The sequence below is a fragment of the Glycine max genome, chromosome 4 (assembly GCF_000004515.6).
Source record: "Glycine max cultivar Williams 82 chromosome 4, Glycine_max_v4.0, whole genome shotgun sequence".
Taxonomy (NCBI): Eukaryota; Viridiplantae; Streptophyta; class Magnoliopsida; order Fabales; family Fabaceae; genus Glycine; species Glycine max.
In genome coordinates this window covers 41,264,609-41,272,948 of record NC_016091.4, presented here as the reverse complement: position 1 = coordinate 41,272,948, position 8,340 = coordinate 41,264,609, and positions in this window count along the sequence as shown.

Genomic DNA, 8,340 nt, shown 5'->3' with positions numbered 1-8,340 from the left:
ATAATTTAATTTTGCAAGAAGACAAAGTCTATACCTTCTTAGATGGGCTTGATGATCGTCTTGACAAGATTCGAGTGGATGTACTTCAGATGCAACCATTCCCAACGGTGGAACAAGCTTATGCATTGGTCCTAAGAGAAGATTTAAGGTAATCTGTGATGATAGTAAATGAAGATATTGCATCAGGAGGTGCTATGCTTTCAAGGAGAGGGCATATCTCTTCAGATGACTTTAAATGGCAAGCCAACTACCAAATCTCAATCACAAGGAGAAGAAGAAGGATGCAAACATTGTGGAAATATGAAACATGCCAAAGAAACATGTTTTAAACTACATGGTTATCCAGATTGGTGGCATGAACTCAAGGAAAAGAAAAAACATGAATCAAGTGGAGGAAACAATTCTGGTCATGCAACCCTTATAAGCGTAGAGCCTCAACTATCTCTTATCACACAATAAGAATCACCTGGATGCCATGCTTCTCAAAATGATTCAGGTAACCAAGGTTCTTCTTATTCATACTTAAGAAGGGAAACCATGATAATTGGATCATCGACTCTGGAGCAATTGACCACATGACATTTGATCCACATGAATTTTCTAAAATCTCTCAACCAAAGCGGATATGCACTGCCAATGCCAATGGAGTAACTTATCTAGTGATAGGGGCTTGAATAGTTGATTTTTCTCCTTCTTTCTCTCTACCAAACACTTTACTTGTTCCATCACTTTCTAACAAATTGTTATCTATTGGTCAAGTGACTGAGGAGTTGAATTGTTGTGTTGTAATGTATTCCAACTTTTGTTTGTTTCAAGATATTCTAACCAAGGAGATTATTGGTTGTGGTACTAAAAGGGAAGGGTTGTATAACCTAGATTATTTCAGTTATGGTAGAGCAAATAATGTGCATTCTATTGGAGTAAAGGAAAGACAAATTTGGTTATGGCCCAACCGGTTGGGGCATCCGTCATTTCGATATTTGAGTTATTTATTTCCAGAGCTATTTACAAAGGTCAGTGAATCAGACTTCAAGTGTGAAGCCTGTATTCAAGCTAAGAGTCATCGTGTACCTTATCCAATTAGTTTGAATAAATGTGATACGCCTTTTTCTATCATTCATTCTGATGTTTGGGGTCCTACCCCTATTAATATTCCTTCTGATGTTCGTTGGTTTATCTTGTTTGTTGATGATTGTACACGAATGACTTGGTTATATTCGCTAAAGCATAAACATGAAGTATTTGAGATATTTAGATCATTCCATAATATGATTCAAACATAATTTTCTGGTAAACTATTAATTCTTTGGTCTGATAATGGTGGGGATTACGATAATGAAAAATTTAACAAATATTTTAAGGAACATGGTTTGCATCATGAGACATCTTGCCCTCAAACACCACAACAAAACGGTGTTGCAGAGCGCAAAAATAGACATATCTTAGAAATCACTCGAGCTCTTCTTTCAGCAGCATATGTACCTAAACATTTTTGGATAGATGCAGTGGTGACTGTTGTGTACTTGATGAATCAACCGCCATCTCAAGTCTTGAATATAAGACTCCACTTCAAGTTCTAGCAAAACATGTGACATTACCATTTGTTCTCATGCTTCCTCCAAGAAAGTTTGGTTGTGTTACATGTGTTCACATTCCTAAAAATCAACGAACGAAGTTACATCCATGCGTTGTTCGTTATGTTTTCCTTGGTTATGGAGCTCATAAGAAAGGATATCGTTGTTATGATCCAGTCACAAGGCATCTTTATACAACCATGGATGTCACCTTTATTGAATCGGAGAATTTCTTTACTTTCCAATCTTCCCACTCCTCTCGTCAGTGGGAGATGATGAGTGAAGAGCAGAATTGGGAAGATTGGTCAGGTTTTAAAGCTTCAAAGGATGTAGGGGTGGAGGTTCAGCTGTGAGAATTAGAGACAATATTGATAGACCAAAGAAAAGAAACTAAAGATGTTGAAAATAATGAGCAGGTTATAGCAAAAATTGAAGAATCTGCAGAAACTGAAAGTGAACAACCTTTGCTTGTTGAAGCAAAAACTGAAAGTGAACAACCCTTCCATGACTTAACAGTGACACAATCAGAATCTCCTGAGAATATCTCTGAGGTACAAGTTCTAAACACTCCTCAAAACATTTTTGTTGGTTATAAATTACCTTTCAGGCATAATCGAGGGCAACCTCCTAATCGGTATTCATCGGATCATGGAACTAGCAAGTCAAAGCACCCAATTGCCAATTATGTCTCAACTCATAAATTATCTGAACCCCTTAAGGCATTAGTTTATAACTTATCGGCAGACGATGTCCCTTATACAGTAAATGAAGCTATGAAAAATCCAAAGTGGATCCAAGCAATAGAGGAAGAGATGAAAGCGTTACAAGAGAATAACACTTAGTCACTTGTGCCATTACCAGAAGGGAAGAAAATAGTGGGATGTAAATGGGTGTTTACTATCAAATACAAGGCAGATGGATCGTTGAAAGATATAAAGTGAGGCTTGTCGCAAAGGGATTCACTCAAACGTATGGAATTGATTATCAAGAAACTTTCTCTCCAGTAGCAAAATTGAACACCATAAGAGTATTAATATCACTTGCTACAAACATGGACTGGCTGCTGTACCAATTTGATGTAAAAAATGCTTTTCTCCATGGGGACCTTGAAGAGGAAGTGTACATGGACATTCCACCTGGTTTTGTTCCCTCTACACAAAGGAGTGTGGTTTGTAATCTAAAAAAGGCATTATACGGATTGAAACAATCCCCTAGAGCAATGTTTGGTTGATTTAGCTTTGCAAAGAGGAAACATGGTTTCAAACAAAGTCATTCATATCATACTCTCTTCTTGAAGCATCAACAAGGGAAGGTCATAGCTCTAATAATCTATGTTGATGATATGATAATTACAGGGAATGATGAAAAGGAAATCTCTAGACTACAATAGCATTTAGCAACTGAGTTTGAGATGAAAAATCTTGGAGGGTTGAAGTATTTTTTGGGGATAGAAGTAGCTCGATCAAAATGAGGCATATTTCTATCACAAAGAAAGTATGTACTTCACTTACTATCAGAAATTGGAATGCTTGATTGCAGACTGGCTGATACACCAGGCACACAAAACCATGGCTTAGGAGAATTTCCAGATCAAACCCCTCCCAATAAAGAGAGATATCAACGCCTAGTGGGAAAACTAATTTACTTATCACAAACACGACCAGATATTTCTTATGCAATGAGCTTGGTGAGTCAGTTTATGCATTGTCCTAGTGAAGACCATATGAATGTTGTGTTTTTGATTTTAAGGTACTTGAAATCTTCACCAGGGAGAGGACTAATGTTTGCAAAAAATAGCATCAGCACATTCAAGGTTATACTGACGCAGATTGGGCAGGGAGTATTACTGATAGAAAATCCACATCAGGTTACCTCACATTTGTGGGAGGAAATCTTGTCTCTTGGAGGAGTAAAAAACAGAAGGTGGTTGCTCTATCTAGTGCAGAAGCGGAGTTTAGAGGTATGGCTAAATGAGTGTGTGAGCTTCTCTGGTTAAAAAGGTTAGTAGAAGAAGTCATGTGTTCAGCTCAAGATACAATGGATCTGTTTTGTGATAATAAAGCAGCCATAGCAATAGCACACAATCCAGTTCAACATGATCGCACTAAACATGTTGAAGTGGATAGACATTTTATCAAGGAGAAGCTTGAAGACAAGATAATCCAGTTTCCTTTTGTGAAGTCAGAAGATCAACTAGCTGATATACTTGCAAAGGTTGTCTCTAGCAAAATATTTCACAACTCACTTGACAAGTTGGGCATTGAAGATATCTATGCATCAACTTGAGGGGGAGTGTTGATGTGAGCTGTCAAAGAGGAATAACAGGAAACAATAATATTCTTGTTACCCAATTTATATCATTGAATATTTGTTGAATTATTCTAGCCTGAATTAGTGTGATTATATTTTTCTACCAAAAATAGCTTCATGTATTGAGTATATATAGCGTTCCTCTGTTACATTGTAAACAAGGAAAAAATAAATATATTCTTTCTCTATTTTTGGGAAAGCAACTTTCCAGAGGTTTTCAAGGTGAAATCAATCAATGACAGCCTTGGGATGATCTATCTTTATTTGATGTTTGTTTTGATCTAGTTCTCACCAGAAATTTTGTGCAGGTCTTGTTTTGTTTAGCAATCACAGACATAGGCATTTCCAGACTATTGTCGTAGCACCAAACACTAACAAGGCCAAAGATTCCGCAACTTCAATATTTAAAATTCTTGACAGTAAGCCTACCATTAACTCCAGCACCAATGAGGGTAGAACATTAGAAGACGTTTCTACTGATATTGAACTTCAACATGTCAGTTTTAATTACCCAACTAGGCCTCATATTCAAATTTTCAAAGATTAGTGAATAATCATTCCAGCAAAAAAGGTAATCAGTTACTATTTTCATGTTCTAACAATCAAGCTTTACCATTGGCTTCTGTTTCCTCCAGTGAATTGAAGACACTGGTTGTGCCTTCTGCTTATGCATACATGCATGCAGTTGCAAAACAGATGCAGTCGACCACAAGTGGTGCTGTCAAAGATGTCAACTATTACATATGCCTGGTTAAAGAACATGGTACTCATAAGCAAGGAAAGAAGAGTCTTAAGAATTTACAAGGTTTGATACGGTCGCATGGGAAGTGAAATTCAAAAGCAAGAAACCTTGCATATACTTCGGAACTCCAAAGGATTGCCGTAATGGTTCTCATTGCCCTTTTTCGACATGATATGCCAAATCAGTGGGAAGCTGGTAACGTCCTAATGGCTCAAAATGCTTAAAGACTGAAAGTAGGAAGATAAATTTAGAGGAGGTTATATACTTAAACGACATAATCTGATGGTGAAGACTGAAGACTATAACCCTTTATACATTAAATTGTACAGGGAAAGGGAGGAGGCCAAATAGATAGTTGTGTATGGGAAACATATGTTTTAATTTTAGAATTTTTACAGGTTTATCATTTTATTTTTATTAGTTTTTGTTTCTCTCCTGATATTGTTTTTGTAGGCTAATATGTTAGAAACTCCTGTAATGTTTTGCCTTGAACCTAGGTGGATGATTTGGTAATTGTTTGGCAGAGCCTATATTTTTCAATGAAAGCATTTGTGCCAACATAGCTTATGCCAAAGAGGGAGGTGCCACAGAGGAAGAGATAATTGCAGCAGCTGAAGCAACCAATGCACAAGAGTTTATAGGTTCTCTTCCAAATGGTTATGACACCAATGTTGGAGAAAAAGGCACACAATTGTTAGGACGACAAAAGCAGTGCATAGCCATTGCAAGACCCATGCCGAAAGACCCCAAAATCCTTTTGGTGCTTAGGTCTTGATCTTCTTGCTACAACTGGAGTTCCAATTTGGCTCACAGAACCAAGTGTGGATCCGGTTCTTAGTTAGGTATTTCCTCAACTTCAGAAAATATTCTAATAAACTTCTCCTTCTTGAACATTTATTTTTAACTTACAACAGAAACTTCAGTAGTATATTGTATGACACAATAAGTCATGTTGTAAATTTGTTTAGTACTATTAGTTTATTTTGCTAAACTCTATCAAAAACTTCATGAAAATAAGCTTATATGTATCAAATTAGAATGTACAAGCAGTGTAAACGTTGTTTATGCCGTCTACAATCTCAAACTATGATGTATGGTACTTTTATAATAGTTATCTTAAAAATCATAGGAAGATTTCTGGTTAGTTCGTAGTATAAAAATCTTTTCACTTGAAGTATTAGGAAATTAAACTGATCAAATTATTTTCACAAGTTCTTCTAAAAGGCCACTTAATGCAAAAGACACCAATTTTGTCTTTTTTATCAATTACAAAAAAAGAAAAAACAAAGAAATCTCAATATATCATGTGACTAACTGCATTCCCTTTACTTTTCTCTTATTCTTGTTTCTAGAGTAGGCACAATACTTGAAAAAGATACTAAGAGAGACATACTCTTATCCTACTGTTGAAGGGATTATAATGTTTTTTGGTCCAGCTCAAGTTGGTTTCAACGGCACGACTCTAACTGATGAGACTTTCAAAAACACTCCAGCTGGAGATGTTGTGGACAAGCTGATTTAGGAGTGTGAAACTGGGCCTAATATTGCAACAACAAATAACAGAGGAATTGTTCATATTTCACTGCACCAGGGAGATTATGATGTAACTGTTATACATCCTCGAATCTAGTCGCCTATAATGCTGAATCTAAGTGTAAAGAAAGATTTAAACAACAGGACTAAAGTAGAGTATATGTCTCTTTTAATTCCAGAGCAATCATTTACATCATCAACATTGTGTATTAGTGTTCCTCTTCTTTGTCGACACTTGTATACTTGAAGGGATTGAGTTCCTACAATTTATGGTATTGACTTATTGATGGAGATGGACTTATTAAGATTGTCAGGCACGACCCATCTCCTTTGTAAGAGTGAAGAAACTCCAAAATAACACATAAGGAAACAACACCAGAGTGTAAGACTGACGCAAAGTGTAACACCCTGAAATATTACTAATTATAAATCGATGTTTAATTGTATTTATTGTGTTATTTGACTATATGATTGACTTGAATGAGTTGAGGTATGGCTTGAATTAGTCATGTGTGAATTTCTTGATGTGGATGTTGAATTATGTGGAGTTTTGTTGAGCTAAGTTGAAATTATGAGATTTCAAATTTTACCTAACCTATTTCAGTAAAATCGCAATCCTGGATTCGTTAACCGTTGCATTGTCTTCAAATTTTGTCTGGAGGTTCCTAAGACAATGATACACATTCTAACCGTTGGGATTTGGAATATAACATCCTGAGTGTGATATATTATTGTTTCAACCGAAGCAGTAAAATTGAAGCTGGATCTGCTCGCCCAGGCAAGCCAAACTCGCTTGAGCGAGTGTTGCAAGCTTCAAATACGTCCAACAGCTTAAAAGAGTCATCTTCTTCCTCCTTGTTTTCCCCTAAACCCTCCCCCAACATCCCCAAGCTCCTCCTCCACCATCATTGACCACCGATGACCGCCACGAGCCGCCTTTGCTTGCCGTCGGATCACCGCACGGAGAAGAACAGTTTAATCGGAGCAGAATCTTCAAAACTCAACATGAGGATTCGGTAGAGAATAAAGCCTCCAATCCTTCCTTCACGGTTTCTTCGAGGTAACCGTGATTCTAAGCCTTCTCCTTGTCGATTTGAGCCTATTTTTGCATCTCTTCTGACTTGGGAACCATTATTGGATGTTTTTACACTTCCTTTGAAAACCCCCTGAAAAAGAGACATTGTAAAAGTTGTCATTTTATAAAATAGACTTTGTTTTTGTAACATTTGTTGAACCCTGGTCACAGTGGCGTGATCAGAATTTCAAAATGACATCTCTTTGATATGAATCTCAAAACACCCCTTTAGTCCCTTTTTAAATTGAATGGGTATTTGACCCCCAAAAGTTAATATTAACCTTGTATTTGAAATCTATACTGAATTATCTTTGATTTGGTATATAGAGCTCAGCGTTTGGACGAACGGACGTGAACCTAAGAGATCTTAGAGCAACGCTGCAAGGAACTAAGAGAGAGATATAGATAGGTGAGGGGAGTTTATTGTTTTTGATACCATAGTTGGGGTCAGGGAACCCAATTATGGGGATGTATGTTTGTCCCTGTGCATGCTGGTTTTCAAGAAAAACTGTGTTTTTAACTAATGGGATGTGATATATTTGTTATTGATGTGCATGTTGGTTTTCAAGAAAAACTGTGTTTTTAACTAATGGGATGTGATAGGTTTGTTATTGATGATATAAATTGTCAATGATGTTGTTGTTGTATTGATTGGAATTTTTGGGAAAAGTCTTAAATATAGAGGAGACTCTGCCCAAAATTTTATATTTGTTCTTCTATTTACTTCTTTATTAAATTTTAAATGGACATAAGAGTTTGTTTTGAATACTATAGTTTTCCTCTTTAATTTAGAATTTTCCTTAAAAAAATATGAGTCTCGAAGTATTATAGATTGTTGTTGTATGAGGTTTATGTTGCCTGAAGACCTGGGGAATGTGAATCTCGGACATGAATTTATATGTACGTATGTGGAATGTGATTACTTGTGATGTTGATGATGATGTTGAAATGAGATGATGTTGATGTTGATGTTGATGATGTATGTTGTGTATGTACATGGGTGGTGTGGTGACCATGTTGGATATCCCTAGAGGGGGAAATAGTGTTTTAAAGAGTTTTAAGCATTCCTGGAGAGAGAAGGGGATGGCTTAGAATCTTTAATTATC